This window comes from Alosa pseudoharengus, unplaced genomic scaffold (assembly GCF_046254945.1).
Source record: "Alosa pseudoharengus isolate Yale_2024_CS ecotype anadromous, Long Island Sound unplaced genomic scaffold, YU_APseudo_1.1 YU_APseudo_1.1_scf_5, whole genome shotgun sequence".
Lineage (NCBI taxonomy): Eukaryota > Metazoa > Chordata > Actinopteri > Clupeiformes > Clupeidae > Alosa > Alosa pseudoharengus.
In genome coordinates, this window is record NW_027468837.1 from 16,132,842 (window position 1) to 16,149,905 (window position 17,064).

The following is a 17,064-nucleotide window of genomic DNA, read 5'->3' on the forward strand; positions in this document are numbered from 1 at the left end:
ATTTAATTGGAAGCACAACATTCATGTTTCTTAATTATTAAGAAAGTTTCACATTTCTCATTGTTGAGATAAAAAAAAATCCCTCATTGAGAGAATTCCATTAATGAAGTCAGTGCAGTTTCCTAAGAAACAACAGATTACTTTAAAAGTAAGCAGGGTGTAGTGATTATTTCAATAACATAGTATTTCAATTATTTTCAGCTGTGAAAATATCACCAATATGGCTATTTTGCAAATTATAGAACTTGCCACTTGTAAGAAAGTCTTCGCTGAAGACAATTGACAGTCCATATCACAGATATGGTATTCCATATTTGCTCCTGGAAATTATCTTTTCAGATAAAAAGAAAACATAACACCTGCATTTGCAGGTTTAACCAATGACAGTCTTAGTTCATGTTGAACTATACTTCATAGTTTTCTACCAAGGCCTCCAGGGGGCGCTCTTGGCTGGACTCTTCTCTTTGTTCAGTGTGTGCTGATTCAGCACACTAAACTGAAGCAGGGCTTGATCTGGCATGTCCTCATCAGAGGACGGCTTCTGGGTCTGGAAGTGGTTCAGCACAGTTCCATGACTTTTTGACAGGAAGTGAACATCTTCTTTGGCACACGTGGAGAATCCCTGAAGAACATCATCAGATGAAGGCCGAGTGTTATGCTGGAGCTGTCGTCTCAGGAGGCAAACGGTCATCTCCAGGATGTCAGCTTTCTCCAGCTTGGAGTCGGGCTGCTGGTTGAGGAGCTGTGGACCCAGGAGATCCTTGAGGTCCTCAATACTTTTGTTAACGCGATCCCTGCGCATCTTCTCCACAATGGGTTTTCTTATCTGCAAATAGGAAGTAAATGTCATTAATACATTTGGTCTTTAAATATGCACAGAGTGTGAAGTCAATGAACGTTTTTGGAAAATCTGAAAGAGATTGGTTACAATATTTACCTTAAGGTTCAGACTCAGGTGTTCCTTTGGGTAATCTGCTGTTGAAGTGATTGTAGGCGCCATTGCTGTAGCTGCAGTAGATCTCTCTGTCTAGAGTGAATCTGATCAGCACTGGCTTCATGTCCTCTATTTATACTCCCAGATCTCCATATGAATGTGTGGGTCTTGGGCTGGTTGGAGTTTCTCACAGTCAGCAGCCAATGGCTGAGCTGCAGAGGACAATGAGGAGTGTGGAGCTGCCACATGCTGGATTCTCCCATTGCTGGGGCACAATGGTCAAACCTCAGGGGAACAGGTGCTGGGTTGGGGGTGATGGAGAGAGACCCACAGACCCACTGTGTGGATGTGGGAAAGGACTGACCCTGTGAGGACAGTTAATCTGCTGCCTGATGTTGGGGTCAATGATGCTGACAGGGCACACGTTGCTCTCCACTGTATACACACGTGTGGTGGTGTGTTCATTTACAGTATGTCAAAGTCTTTCTGTTTGAGAGTCATATTGTGCACTCTCCTTTAATGACTGGCTGAGAAAACATATCTGAGATCTTTAAGTAATTATACTACAGAATTCTTGAAACATTCACCAACAACAACAAGTCTAAAAACTCTTGGAGTTTTTATGCATTTATGCAAGCTTTCACTTTTGTCAAGCTCTGTCTGTGCTTTTGTGAACTCATGAATTAAAAAAATGCAATAGGAATGACAAATTTTGCCATGTTGCTGCACTGCTGCAGTGTAGTCTGTAATACAAATCTTTGTGAAAGTAACAATATGGAGGGGAAATTGTCTTCGGAACATTCCCTTCCCTCTGTCTTCAGGAGTTCTGCAGATGTACCAGATGTCCTCCTCTGTCATGTTGCTGGTAGAGCGGTCATTTGAGTTTCCCACACTCAGGCCTCTATGCATTACAAAAGCTTCTCTAATCACCCATGTTGAGGAATGGTGACTATCAGCTCAGAGAATGACATCACAAACCATCTGGAGGGAAAGAATGTTATTGGCTGAGCTTTGATGTGATTCAGGAAATTCATGATTTCAACGTCAAAATTCAAGACCAAACTGGAGTTGGTTTGAAGAAGGATTCATATTAGAGTTTAGACTTTTTAGTTTCTGCATGAATACATTAATACTCACAGAGACTAGTGTACTCATTCCTCAGTACATTAGAGATTCCTTCTTGATTCTTTAATTATGCCATTCATGCATGCTAACTTTTTACCTTGGCTTGAACACACTGCAGTGCGTGGGTCTGACGTTGGTCATAAAGTAAAGTCTTGATGATATGCAATTTTTTGAGGAATCATTTCATTATTATCTGATACCGCATAGTGCACCTTACCACATCACAGAATTCATAGTTTACCCCACCTCTTATTTTACCACTACGCCCCTGATTATTAGTATAGCACACACGCCTATTCCCTTGAGTGTTTGTTGAATCACCAGTGGGACTGTGGATGTCAATGACCAGGAACTGAGACTCTCCTCTCCAGAGCTTTCCCACACTTTGACCATTGACAGTCCCCTGTGAATAATGGAAGTGTGCCTTATCAGGACTGGATAACGGCATCAAGGCAAACATTTATTCTCACCTACAATTAAGCAGTTTACAATGGATCTTCAGGTTGAGTGTCCTTCATCCAGTGGTAGCATTATTACAGGCCTCCTGACTTTGAGATGCATGCATTTCAGTTATGAACAAACTGAAACATTTCTCATTTGTTATCAGAATTGTATACAAAACAGGTATATGTACAGTACATGTATGTTGTTTAGTAAACATCATTTAATTTGACCCTTTATTTTCTTACTGAAGAGCTCTACAGATTCTGCCCTGACATTAGCATCACAGTTTTTTGTAGAACACCAAGCAAATTCTGATGTTTCAACATTGTGTCTATTGTCCCACAGGAGGTCTGTGAGAGAGTCCACCACGCTTTCCCACACTCTCTCCATTCTCTGCTCTTCAACGGGGGAACAATAGAAGTGTGTCTCATTACCCTCCACATTAGTCAAGGAGCTTCATCCCCCTGCTGCCCAGCTGACAGTGAGAGCAGTGGGGTCTAATTCAGTTTCTATGCAACCACTGGATTAGATTACATTTATGAATTGTTTTGATTTAACAAACATCGAGTATGAATAATATATGATATAACATTTCTTCAAATTCATTATGATACTTTAAGGCAAGAAACACTATCCACATTCATAATGCCATACTCAAGCATATTTTATGAGCCTGTATGACGACTGTAAAACAAAGATGATGCCTTTTTCTGCTTGATATAACATTTTCCTTCACTATCACATTTGTATAGTGTTTTGAAAGCTGTAATGTTTCAATATGATCAGCATGAATGAAAAGATCAGTGAACCAATCCTGCATTTTGGTTTCATTGCCAAAACATTGAACATGCATGCAATAGTAGACGCAGTCTATCACTGTTGATGAAATTGTGTTGGTTTCAACACACATCAGAAACAAATAGATAGAACTATTTTGCATTTAATTGGAATATTGTAAAATAATCCTGTATTTTACTACTTTTGTACTTAATTTCTGTGAATGTCTAGAGTCAAAAGGGGTTTTAATTATACAGACGAAAACATGCCAGAGCAGTTAGATACATAATTTAGTGTATACTATCATGTCAGCTCTAACCGCTTCTAGCATGAACTGTCTAATTTAAACAGCCGGAAGCCACAACTACTTACCCAGTGACATAATTGCTTGGTTCTTCATAGACACCGTGAACATCAAATCACAGTGTGTTTCAACAGGTGCCACTGGATCCAATAGTTGGCTAAACATGTTGCAAAAACATCTCCAAATCTCAAGGTTGTTGGAATGCTCTCATAATGAAATGATGTGGAATTGAAATTCAGGTACAGCTACTTTCCAGCCCACAGATGCTGACCATCTGAGCATACTGTTATTTTTTTACTAATGATATGGATAAAGAAATGAACCTTCTGAAGTTACTTTACTGCAGAGGTAACTATTTGTTGACTTTTATTACGCACACTGTTTAGCTAGATTTCTGCTAAGAAAATATATGTAAACAATGCATTCTTTATGATACAAAAGCAAACAGTTATGGGGAAGCTTGGGTGAGGTTTGGGCTTCATGATGTACAGCAAGGAGTGGTTGATTAAAAAAGGCTGGCAATTGACAGTGAATTTACTTAACACAGCTGTCTATTGTCTATTTTTAAGTCTGACTTTCCTTAAACTAGAGCTACATGACTATTAATAGTAACTATTGATAAAAGAGAGACAAGCGAGAGTCAAATATGCAGAGATTGATTTATTGTACTTTTCTGGCTTGATAATTAAGCCATTTGAAATCAATAAAAATGTGTAACAACTTAGAACAAAATTATTGTCTATTGACCTTGTTGAACAGGTTGATCTCTACTGAGACAAATATAACAGGTCTTTATAAAAGACAATGAAAGCTTCATATCAAAGCTATTTGTGGTTATTACAGCACATAAGAGATGCATTTCATTGAAAACACAACATTCAAGTTTCTTAAATGTTAAGAAAGTTTAACATTTCTCCCATTGTTAAGGTAAGTGAGAAAACCTCCTTCCTTGAGAATTCCCATTAATTAAATCAGTTTCTAACATCTTAGAACAAAATTGTCTATGTGACATCAGTCAACAAGTTGATCTCTAATGAGACAAACATAACAGGTCTTTATAAAAGACAATGGAAGCTTTACATCAATGCTAGTTGTGGTTATTACAGCACATAAGAGATGTATTTCATTGAAAGCACAACATTCATGTTTCTTAAATGTTAAGAAAGTTTTACATTTCTCATTGTTGAGATAAAAAAAATCCCTCATTGAGAAAACTCCATTAATGAAGTCAGTGCAGTTTCCTAAGAGACAACAATTTACTTAGTAAACAGGGTGTAGTCATTATTTCAATAACATAGCATTTGAGTTATTTTCAGCTGTGAAAATATCACCAATATGGCTATTTTGCAAATTATAGAACTTGCCACTTGTAAGAAAGTCTTCGCTGAAGACAATTGGTATAGTCCATATCACAGATATGGTATTCCATATTTCCTCCTGGAAATGATCTTACATTCTTTTCAGATAAAAAGAAAACATAACGCTTTGCAGGCTTAACCAATGAAAGTCTTAGTTCATGCTGAACTATACTTCATAGTTTTCTACCAAGGCCTCCAGGGGGCGCTCTTGGCTGGACTCTTCTCTTTGTTCAAAGCTATTTGTGGTTATTACAGCACATAAGAGATGCATTTAATTGGAAGCACAACATTCATGTTTCTTAATTATTAAGAAAGTTTCACATTTCTCATTGTTGAGATAAAAAAAAATCCCTCATTGAGAGAATTCCATTAATGAAGTCAGTGCAGTTTCCTAAGAAACAACAGATTACTTTAAAAGTAAGCAGGGTGTAGTGATTATTTCAATAACATAGTATTTCAATTATTTTCAGCTGTGAAAATATCACCAATATGGCTATTTTGCAAATTATAGAACTTGCCACTTGTAAGAAAGTCTTCGCTGAAGACAATTGACAGTCCATATCACAGATATGGTATTCCATATTTGCTCCTGGAAATTATCTTTTCAGATAAAAAGAAAACATAACACCTGCATTTGCAGGTTTAACCAATGACAGTCTTAGTTCATGTTGAACTATACTTCATAGTTTTCTACCAAGGCCTCCAGGGGGCGCTCTTGGCTGGACTCTTCTCTTTGTTCAGTGTGTGCTGATTCAGCACACTAAACTGAAGCAGGGCTTGATCTGGCATGTCCTCATCAGAGGACGGCTTCTGGGTCTGGAAGTGGTTCAGCACAGTTCCATGACTTTTTGACAGGAAGTGAACATCTTCTTTGGCACACGTGGAGAATCCCTGAAGAACATCATCAGATGAAGGCCGAGTGTTATGCTGGAGCTGTCGTCTCAGGAGGCAAACGGTCATCTCCAGGATGTCAGCTTTCTCCAGCTTGGAGTCGGGCTGCTGGTTGAGGAGCTGTGGACCCAGGAGATCCTTGAGGTCCTCAATACTTTTGTTAATGCGATCCCTGCGCATCTTCTCCACAATGGGTTTTCTTATCTGCAAATAGGAAGTAAATGTCATTAATACATTTGGTCTTTAAATATGCACAGAGTGTGAAGTCAATGAACGTTTTTGGAAAATCTGAAAGAGATTGGTTACAATATTTACCTTAAGGTTCAGACTCAGGTGTTCCTTTGGGTAATCTGCTGTTGAAGTGATTGTAGGCGCCATTGCTGTAGCTGCAGTAGATCTCTCTGTCTAGAGTGAATCTGATCAGCACTGGCTTCATGTCCTCTATTTATACTCCCAGATCTCCATATGAATGTGTGGGTCTTGGGCTGGTTGGAGTTTCTCACAGTCAGCAGCCAATGGCTGAGCTGCAGAGGACAATGAGGAGTGTGGAGCTGCCACATGCTGGATTCTCCCATTGCTGGGGCACAATGGTCAAACCTCAGGGGAACAGGTGCTGGGTTGGGGGTGATGGAGAGAGACCCACAGACCCACTGTGTGGATGTGGGAAAGGACTGACCCTGTGAGGACAGTTAATCTGCTGCCTGATGTTGGGGTCAATGATGCTGACAGGGCACACGTTGCTCTCCACTGTATACACACGTGTGGTGGTGTGTTCATTTACAGTATGTCAAAGTCTTTCTGTTTGAGAGTCATATTGTGCACTCTCCTTTAATGACTGGCTGAGAAAACATATCTGAGATCTTTAAGTAATTATACTACAGAATTCTTGAAACATTCACCAACAACAACAAGTCTAAAAACTCTTGGAGTTTTTATGCATTTATGCAAGCTTTCACTTTTGTCAAGCTCTGTCTGTGCTTTTGTGAACTCATGAATTAAAAAAATGCAATAGGAATGACAAATTTTGCCATGTTGCTGCACTGCTGCAGTGTAGTCTGTAATACAAATCTTTGTGAAAGTAACAATATGGAGGGGAAATTGTCTTCGGAACATTCCCTTCCCTCTGTCTTCAGGAGTTCTGCAGATGTACCAGATGTCCTCCTCTGTCATGTTGCTGGTAGAGCGGTCATTTGAGTTTCCCACACTCAGGCCTCTATGCATTACAAAAGCTTCTCTAATCACCCATGTTGAGGAATGGTGACTATCAGCTCAGAGAATGACATCACAAACCATCTGGAGGGAAAGAATGTTATTGGCTGAGCTTTGATGTGATTCAGGAAATTCATGATTTCAACGTCAAAATTCAAGACCAAACTGGAGTTGGTTTGAAGAAGGATTCATATTAGAGTTTAGACTTTTTAGTTTCTGCATGAATACATTAATACTCACAGAGACTAGTGTACTCATTCCTCAGTACATTAGAGATTCCTTCTTGATTCTTTAATTATGCCATTCATGCATGCTAACTTTTTACCTTGGCTTGAACACACTGCAGTGCGTGGGTCTGACGTTGGTCATAAAGTAAAGTCTTGATGATATGCAATTTTTTGAGGAATCATTTCATTATTATCTGATACCGCATAGTGCACCTTACCACATCACAGAATTCATAGTTTACCCCACCTCTTATTTTACCACTACGCCCCTGATTATTAGTATAGCACACACGCCTATTCCCTTGAGTGTTTGTTGAATCACCAGTGGGACTGTGGATGTCAATGACCAGGAACTGAGACTCTCCTCTCCAGAGCTTTCCCACACTTTGACCATTGACAGTCCCCTGTGAATAATGGAAGTGTGCCTTATCAGGACTGGATAACGGCATCAAGGCAAACATTTATTCTCACCTACAATTAAGCAGTTTACAATGGATCTTCAGGTTGAGTGTCCTTCATCCCGTGGTAGCATTATTACAGGCCTCCTGACTTTGAGATGCATGCATTTCAGTTATGAACAAACTGAAACATTTCTCATTTGTTATCAGAATTGTATACAAAACAGGTATATGTACAGTACATGTATGTTGTTTAGTAAACATCATTTAATTTGACCCTTTATTTTCTTACTGAAGAGCTCTACAGATTCTGCCCTGACATTAGCATCACAGTTTTTTGTAGAACACCAAGCAAATTCTGATGTTTCAACATTGTGTCTATTGTCCCACAGGAGGTCTGTGAGAGAGTCCACCACGCTTTCCCACACTCTCTCCATTCTCTGCTCTTCAACGGGGGAACAATAGAAGTGTGTCTCATTACCCTCCACATTAGTCAAGGAGCTTCATCCCCCTGCTGCCCAGCTGACAGTGAGAGCAGTGGGGTCTAATTCAGTTTCTATGCAACCACTGGATTAGATTACATTTATGAATTGTTTTGATTTAACAAACATCGAGTATGAATAATATATGATATAACATTTCTTCAAATTCATTATGATACTTTAAGGCAAGAAACACTATCCACATTCATAATGCCATACTCAAGCATATTTTATGAGCCTGTATGACGACTGTAAAACAAAGATGATGCCTTTTTCTACTTGATATAACATTTTCCTTCACTATCACATTTGTATAGTGTTTTGAAAGCTGTAATGTTTCAATATGATCAGCATGAATGAAAAGATCAGTGAACCAATCCTGCATTTTGGTTTCATTGCCAAAACATTGAACATGCATGCAATAGTAGACGCAGTCTATCACTGTTGATGAAATTGTGTTGGTTTCAACACACATCAGAAACAAATAGATAGAACCATTTTGCATTTAATTGGAATATTGTAAAATAATCCTGTATTTTACTACTTTTGTACTTAATTTCTGTGAATGTCTAGAGTCAAAAGGGGTTTTAATTATACAGACGAAAACATGCCAGAGCAGTTAGATACATAATTTAGTGTATACTATCATGTCAGCTCTAACCGCTTCTAGCATGAACTGTCTAATTTAAACAGCCGGAAGCCACAACTACTTACCCAGTGACATAATTGCTTGGTTCTTCATAGACACCGTGAACATCAAATCACAGTGTGTTTCAACAGGTGCCACTGGATCCAATAGTTGGCTAAACATGTTGCAAAAACATCTCCAAATCTCAAGGTTGTTGGAATGCTCTCATAATGAAATGATGTGGAATTGAAATTCAGGTACAGCTACTTTCCAGCCCACAGATGCTGACCATCTGAGCATACTGTTATTTTTTTACTAATGATATGGATAAAGAAATGAACCTTCTGAAGTTACTTTACTGCAGAGGTAACTATTTGTTGACTTTTATTACGCACACTGTTTAGCTAGATTTCTGCTAAGAAAATATATGTAAACAATGCATTCTTTATGATACAAAAGCAAACAGTTATGGGGAAGCTTGGGTGAGGTTTGGGCTTCATGATGTACAGCAAGGAGTGGTTGATTAAAAAAGGCTGGCAATTGACAGTGAATTTACATAACACAGCTGTCTATTGACTATTTTTAAGTCTGACTTTCCTTAAACTAGAGCTACATGACTATTAATAGTAACTATTGATAAAAGAGAGACAAGCGGGAGTAAAATATGCAGAGATTGATTTATTGTACTTTTCTGGCTTGAGAATTAAGCCATTTGAAATAAATAAAAAAGTTTAACAACTTAGAACAAAATTATTGTCTATTGACATTGTTGAACAGGTTGATCTCTATTGAGACAAGTATAACAGGTCTTTATAAAAGACAATGGAAGCTTCATATCAAAGCTATTTGTGGTTATTACAGCACATAAGAGATGCATTTCATTGAAAACACAACATTCAAGTTTCTTAAATGTTAAGAAAGTTTAACATTTCTCCCACTGTTAAGGTAAGTGAGAAAACCTCCCTCCTTGAGAATTCCCATTAATTAAATCAGTTTCTAACATCTCAGAACAAAATCCCTGTCTATGTGACATTAGTCAACAAGTTGATCTCTAATGAGACAAACATAACAGGACTTTATAAAAGACAATGGAAGCTTTACATCAATGCTAGTTGTGGTTATTACAGCACATAAGAGATGCATTTCATTGAAAGCACAACATTCATGTTTCTTAAATGTTAAGAAAGTTTTACATTACTCATTGTTGAGATAAAAAAAAATCCCTCATTGAGAAAACTCCATTATTGAAGTCAGTGCAGTTTCCAAAGAGACAACAGTTTACTTAGTAAACAGGGTGTAGTCATTATTTCAATAACATAGCATTTGAGTTATTTTCAGCTGTGAAAATATCACCAACATGGCTATTTTGCAAATTATAGAACTTGCCACGTGTAAGAAAGTCTTCGCTGAAGACAATTGGCAGTCCATATCACAGATATGGTATTCCATATTTCCTCCTGGAAATGATCTTACATTCTTTTCAGATAAAAAGAAAACATAACGCCTGCATTTGCAGGCTTAACCAATGACAGTCTTAGTTCATGTTGAACTATACTTCAGTTTTCTACCAAGGCCTCCAGGGGGCACTCTTGGCTGGACTCTTCTCTTGGTTCAGTGTGTGCTGATTCAGCACACTAAACTGAAGCAGGGCTTGATCTGGCATTTCCTCATCAGAGGACGGCTTCTGGGTCCGGAAGTGGCTCAGCACAGTTCCATGACTTTTTGACAGGAAGTGAACATCTTCTTTGGCACACGTGGAGAATCCCTGAAGAACATCATCAGATGAAGGCCGAGTGTTATGCTGGAGCTGTCGTCTCAGGAGGCAAACGGTCATCTCCAGGATGTCAGCTTTCTCCAGCTTGGAGTCGGGCTGCTGGTTGGGGAGCTGTGGACCCAGGAGATCCTTGAGGTCCTCAATACTTTTGTTAATGCGATCCCTGCGCATCTTCTCCACAATGGGTTTTCTTATCTGCAAATAGGAAGTAGATGTCATTAATACATTTGGTCTTTAAATATGCACAGAGTGTGAAGTCAATGAACGTTTTTGGAAAATCTGAAAGAGATTGGTTACAATATTTACCTTATGGTTCAGACTCAGGTGTTCCTTTGGGTAATCTGCTGTTGAAGTGATTGTAGGCGCCATTGCTGTAGCTGCAGTAGATCTCTCTGTGTAGAGTGAATCTGATCAGCACTGGCTTCATGTCCTCTATTTATACTCCCAGATCTCCATATGAATGTGTGGGTCTTGGGCTGGTTGGAGTTTCTCACAGTCAGCAGCCAATGGCTGAGCTGCAGAGGACAATGAGGAGTGTGGAGCTGCCACATGCTGGATTCTCCCATTGCTGGGGCACAATGGTCAAACCTCAGGGGAACAGGTGCTGGGTTGGGGGTGATGGAGAGAGACCCACAGACCCACTGTGTGGATGTGGGAAAGGAATGACCCTGTGAGGACAGTTAATCTGCTGCCTGATGTTGGGGTCAATGATGCTGACAGGGCACACGTTGCTCTCCACTGTATACACACGTGTGGTGGTGTGTTCATTTACAGTATGTCAAAGTCTTTCTGTTTGAGAGTCATATTGTGCACTCTCCTTTAATGACTGGCTGAGAAAACATATCTGAGATCTTTAAGTAATTATACTACAGAATTCTTGAAACATTCACCAACAACAACAAGTCTAAAAACTCTTGGAGTTTTTATGCATTTATGCAAGCTTTAACTTTTGTCAAGCTCTGTCTGTGCTTTTGTGAACTCATGAATTAAAAAAATGCAATAGGAATGACAAATTTTGCCATGTTGCTGCACTGCTGCAGTGTAGTCTGTAATACAAATCTTTGTGAAAGTAACAATATGGAGGGGAAATTGTCTTCTGAACATTCCCTTCCCTCTGTCTTCAGGAGTTCTGCAGATGTACCAGATGTCCTCCTCTGTCATGTTGCTGGAAGAGCGGTCATTTGAGTTTCCCACACTCAGGCCTCTATGCATTACAAAAGCTTCTCTAATCACCCATGTTGAGGAATGGTGACTATCAGCTCAGAGAATGACATCACAAACCATCTGGAGGGAAAGAATGTTATTGGCTGAGCTTTGATGTGATTCAGGAAATTCATGATTTCAACGTCAAAATTCAAGACCAAACTGGAGTTGGTTTGAAGAAGGATTCATATTAGAGTTTAGACTTTTTAGTTTCTGCATGAATACATTAATACTCACAGAGACTAGTGTACTCATTCCTCAGTACATTAGAGATTCCTTCTTGATTCTTTAATTTTGCCATTCATGCATGCTAACTTTTTACCTTGGCTTGAACACACTGCAGTGCGTGGGTCTGACGTTGGTCATAAAGTAAAGTCTTGATGATATGCAATTTTTTGAGGAATCATTTCATTATTATCTGATACCGCATGGTGCACCTTACCACATCACAGAATTCATAGTTTACCCCACCTCTTATTTTACCACTACGCCCCTGATTATTAGTATAGCACACACGCCTATTCCCTTGAGTGTTTGTGGAATCACCAGTGGGACTGTGGATGTCAATGACCAGGAACTGAGACTCTCCTCTCCAGAGCTTTCCCACACTTTGACCATTGACAGTCCCCTGTGAATAATGGAAGTGTGCCTTATCAGGACTGGATAACGGCATCAAGGCAAACATTTATTCTCACCTACAATTAAGCAGTTTACAATGGATCTTCAGGTTGAGTGTCCTTCATCCAGTGGTAGCATTATTACAGGCCTCCTGACTTTGAGATGCATGCATTTCAGTTATGAACAAACTGAAACATTTCTCATTTGTTATCAGAATTGTATACAAAACAGGTATATGTACAGTACATGTATGTTGTTTAGTAAACATCATTTAATTTGACCCTTTATTTTCTTACTGAAGAGCTCTACAGATTCTGCCCTGACATTAGCATCACAGTTTTTTGTAGAACACCAAGCAAATTCTGATGTTTCAACATTGTGTCTATTGTCCCACAGGAGGTCTGTGAGAGAGTCCACCACGCTTTCCCACACTCTCTCCATTCTCTGCTCTTCAACGGGGGAACAATAGAAGTGTGTCTCATTACCCTCCACATTAGTCAAGGAGCTTCATCCCCCTGCTGCCCAGCTGACAGTGAGAGCAGTGGGGTCTAATTCAGTTTCTATGCAACCACTGGATTAGATTACATTTGTGAATTGTTTTGATTTAACAAACATCGAGTATGAATAATATGTGATATAACATTTCTTCAAATTCATTATGATACTTTAAGGCAAGAAACACTATCCACATTCATAATGCCATACTCAAGCATATTTTATGAGCCTGTATGATGACTGTAAAACAAAGATGATGCCTTTTTCTACTTGATATAACATTTTCCTTCACTATCACATTTGTATAGTGTTTTGAAAGCTGTAATGTTTCAATATGATCAGCATGAATGAAAAGATCAGTGAACCAATCCTGCATTTTGGTTTCATTGCCAAAACATTGAACATGCATGCAATAGTAGACGCAGTCTTTCGCTGTTGATGAAATTGTGTTGGTTTCAACACACATCAGAAACAAATAGATAGAACCATTTTGCATTTAATTGGAATATTGTAAAATAATCCTGTATTTTACTACTTTTGTACTTAATTTCTGTGAATGTCTAGAGTCAAAAGGGGTTTTAATTATACAGACGAAAACATGCCAGAGCAGTTAGATACATCATTTAGTGTATACTATCATGTCAGCTCTAACCGCTTCTAGCATGAACTGTCTAATTTAAACAGCCGGAAGCCACAACTACTTACCCAGTGACATAATTGCTTGGTTCTTCATAGACACCGTGAACATCAAATCACAGTGTGTTTCAACAGGTGCCACTGGATCCAATAGTTGGCTAAACATGTTGCAAAAACATCTCCAAATCTCAAGGTTGTTGGAATGCTCTCATAATGAAATGATGTGGAATTGAAATTCAGGTACAGCTACTTTCCAGCCCACAGATGCTGACCATCTGAGCATACTGTTATTTTTTTACTAATGATATGGATAAAGAAATGAACCTTCTGAAGTTACTTTACTGCAGAGGTAACTATTTGTTGACTTTTATTACGCACACTGTTTAGCTAGATTTCTGCTAAGAAAATATATGTAAACAATGCATTCTTTATGATACAAAAGCAAACAGTTATGGGGAAGCTTGGGTGAGGTTTGGGCTTCATGATGTACAGCAAGGAGTGGTTGATTAAAAAAGGCTGGCAGTTGACAGTGAATTTACTTAACACAGCTGTCTATTGACTATTTTTAAGTCTGACTTTCCTTAAACTAGAGCTACATGACTATTAATAGTAACTATTGATAAAAGAGAGACAAGCGAGAGTCAAATATGCAGAGATTGATTTATTGTACTTTTCTGGCTTGATAATTAAGCCATTTGAAATCAATAAAAATGTGTAACAACTTAGAACAAAATTATTGTCTATTGACATTGTTGAACAGGTTGATCTCTACTGAGACAAATATAACAGGTCTTTATAAAAGACAATGAAAGCTTCATATCAAAGCTATTTGTGGTTATTACAGCACATAAGAGATGCATTTCATTGAAAACACAACATTCAAGTTTCTTAAATGTTAAGAAAGTTTAACATTTCTCCCATTGTTAAGGTAAGTGAGAAAACCTCCTTCCTTGAGAATTCCCATTAATTAAATCAGTTTCTAACATCTTAGAACAAAATCCTTGTCTATGTGACATCAGTCAACAAGTTGATCTCTAATGAGACAAACATAACAGGTCTTTATAAAAGACAAGCTTTACATCAATGCTAGTTGTGGTTATTACAGCACATAAGAGATGTATTTCATTGAAAGCACAACATTCATGTTTCTTAAATGTTAAGAAAGTTTTACATTTCTCATTGTTGAGATAAAAAAATCCCTCATTGAGAAAACTCCATTAATGAAGTCAGTGCAGTTTCCTAAGAGACAACAATTTACTTAGTAAACAGGGTGTAGTCATTATTTCAATAACATAGCATTTGAGTTATTTTCAGCTGTGAAAATATCACCAATATGGCTATTTTGCAAATTATAGAACTTGCCACTTGTAAGAAAGTCTTCGCTGAAGACAATTGGTATAGTCCATATCACAGATATGGTATTCCATATTTCCTCCTGGAAATGATCTTACATTCTTTTCAGATAAAAAGAAAACATAACGCTTTGCAGGCTTAACCAATGAAAGTCTTAGTTCATGCTGAACTATACTTCATAGTTTTCTACCAAGGCCTCCAGGGGGCGCTCTTGGCTGGACTCTTCTCTTTGTTCAAAGCTATTTGTGGTTATTACAGCACATAAGAGATGCATTTAATTGGAAGCACAACATTCATGTTTCTTAATTATTAAGAAAGTTTCACATTTCTCATTGTTGAGATAAAAAAAAATCCCTCATTGAGAGAATTCCATTAATGAAGTCAGTGCAGTTTCCTAAGAAACAACAGATTACTTTAAAAGTAAGCAGGGTGTAGTGATTATTTCAATAACATAGTATTTCAATTATTTTCAGCTGTGAAAATATCACCAATATGGCTATTTTGCAAATTATAGAACTTGCCACTTGTAAGAAAGTCTTCGCTGAAGACAATTGACAGTCCATGTCACAGATATGGTATTCCATATTTGCTCCTGGAAATTATCTTTTCAGATAAAAAGAAAACATAACACCTGCATTTGCAGGTTTAACCAATGACAGTCTTAGTTCATGTTGAACTATACTTCATAGTTTTCTACCAAGGCCTCCAGGGGGCGCTCTTGGCTGGACTCTTCTCTTTGTTCAGTGTGTGCTGATTCAGCACACTAAACTGAAGCAGGGCTTGATCTGGCATGTCCTCATCAGAGGACGGCTTCTGGGTCTGGAAGTGGTTCAGCACAGTTCCATGACTTTTTGACAGGAAGTGAACATCTTCTTTGGCACACGTGGAGAATCCCTGAAGAACATCATCAGATGAAGGCCGAGTGTTATGCTGGAGCTGTCGTCTCAGGAGGCAAACGGTCATCTCCAGGATGTCAGCTTTCTCCAGCTTGGAGTCGGGCTGCTGGTTGAGGAGCTGTGGACCCAGGAGATCCTTGAGGTCCTCAATACTTTTGTTAATACGATCCCTGCGCATCTTCTCCACAATGGGTTTTCTTATCTGCAAATAGGAAGTAGATGTCATTAATACATTTGGTCTTTAAATATGCACAGAGTGTGAAGTCAATTAACGTTTTTGGAAAATCTGAAAGAGATTGGTTACAATATTTACCTTAAGGTTCAGACTCAGGTGTTCCTTTGGGTAATCTGCTGTTGAAGTGATTGTAGGCGCCATTGCTGTAGCTGCAGTAGATCTCTCTGTCTAGAGTGAATCTGATCAGCACTGGCTTCATGTCCTCTATTTATACTCCCAGATCTCCATATGAATGTGTGGGTCTTGGGCTGGTTGGAGTTTCTCACAGTCAGCAGCCAATGGCTGAGCTGCAGAGGACAATGAGGAGTGTGGAGCTGCCACATGCTGGATTCTCCCATTGCTGGGGCACAATGGTCAAACCTCCGGGGAACAGGTGCTGGGTTGGGGGTGATGGAGAGAGACCCACAGACCCACTGTGTGGATGTGGGAAAGGAATGACCCTGTGAGGAGAGTTAATCTGCTGCCTGATGTTGGGGTCAATGATGCTGACAGGGCACACGTTGCTCACCACTGTATACACACGTGTGGTGGTGTGTTCATGACTGTCACAGCCTTTAGTGTTTGAGAGTTCAAATATTGTGAAAATATAAGATCTTAAAGCAATATTTACTACAGCATTCTTGAAACATGCCACAAGAAGTTTGAAAATTCTTGTTACATTTTTTTAAGCATTCATGCAAGCTATAACTTTTTTTCAAGCTCTGTGGTTTTGTGAATTCTTTAATCAGAAAAATGCAATAAAAATAACAGCTTGTTCCAAATTGCATTGCAGTTTGTAATACAATCTTTGTGAAAATGACACAGACTTTACAGTTTGAGAGTTCAAACATTCATATTCGAGAAGTAATATTTGCAGAATTCTTGAGAAAAATATTATCATGTCTTTTGCAACATACAAGAATTGTTGGGGCTGTTCATGCATCAAGATAGATATCAAATAAAAAAATATTTTTTGCTCTTTTCTCTGTATTTCAGAAATACTGCAGTGCAGTTCGTAATGACATCTTGGTGAAAATATGGAGGGAAAATTGTCTTCAGGAGTTCTGCAGATGTCCTCCTCTGTCATATTGCTGGTAG

General features: G+C 38.6%; 4 pseudogenes; all 4 read right to left on the reverse strand.

The window, feature by feature from the left end:
* Nucleotides 1-421: 421 nt before the first annotated feature.
* LOC143104412 (transcription factor HES-5-like) lies at nt 422-1,058 on the reverse strand (annotated as a pseudogene).
* Nucleotides 1,059-5,632: 4,574 nt separating this feature from the next.
* LOC143104381 (transcription factor HES-5-like) lies at nt 5,633-6,269 on the reverse strand (annotated as a pseudogene).
* A 3,691-nt stretch (nt 6,270-9,960) lies between these two features.
* LOC143104226 (transcription factor HES-5-like) lies at nt 9,961-10,978 on the reverse strand (annotated as a pseudogene).
* A 4,571-nt stretch (nt 10,979-15,549) lies between these two features.
* LOC143104410 (transcription factor HES-5-like) lies at nt 15,550-16,186 on the reverse strand (annotated as a pseudogene).
* Nucleotides 16,187-17,064: the final 878 nt, after the last annotated feature.